Source organism: Oryzias melastigma, linkage group LG17 (assembly GCF_002922805.2).
Source record: "Oryzias melastigma strain HK-1 linkage group LG17, ASM292280v2, whole genome shotgun sequence".
Taxonomy (NCBI): domain Eukaryota; kingdom Metazoa; phylum Chordata; class Actinopteri; order Beloniformes; family Adrianichthyidae; genus Oryzias; species Oryzias melastigma.
Window position 1 is genome coordinate 26,158,341 of NC_050528.1, and position 705 is coordinate 26,159,045.

Below are 705 nucleotides of genomic sequence, written 5' to 3' on the forward strand. Positions count from 1 at the left end.
ACGGTTAGTGCTAAGGTGAGCTGACACCTGTGCTCAGGTGAGCGTTTATGTTTCACTGAGGTGGATGGTGATGGAATGTACTCAGGGGATTGATTGATTGATTGACAATCCTTTACAACTGCGGTCAAATGAGCCGCCGTTCACATTTCTGTGGTCAAATCAAGAAGCTTTGTTGAGTCTCATGGAGATTTTCCAGAATTCTGTATGAAACTCATACAAAAAATCCAGTGATGCTGATTGGACCACAGAAATGTGAACGGCGGCTCATTTGACTGCAGTCAATGTGAAGATACCATCTTCTCTTCCCTGGCACCTTAACCGAGCACTAGTGTGCTCGGTTAAGGTGTTATGAGGTTTTAGTGCATGTGCAGCAGAGCTGTTGTGATGTAAAGATGATCATTAATTCAAACAGAGTCTGGCTGGGACAGTTTGACAGCGATTTAAAAGGAGAAATACTCAAACATGCAAAAAAGAAATGATTTCTTATCACATTTGTTCTCTTTCATAAGAAAAATGCCACACATACATGTTAAAAACACAAAAAACAGGATTTTCACCAGAGGGGGACTTTAAGAGAAATATTTTCATCTAGAGAAAACAATGTAGCCATGAGGGGGAATGTAGCCACGAGGGGGCCCAAGCCAGGGTCTCATTGTGCTGGTCCCAAGCCCGGATAAATACAGAGGGTTGTGTCAGGAAGGGCAT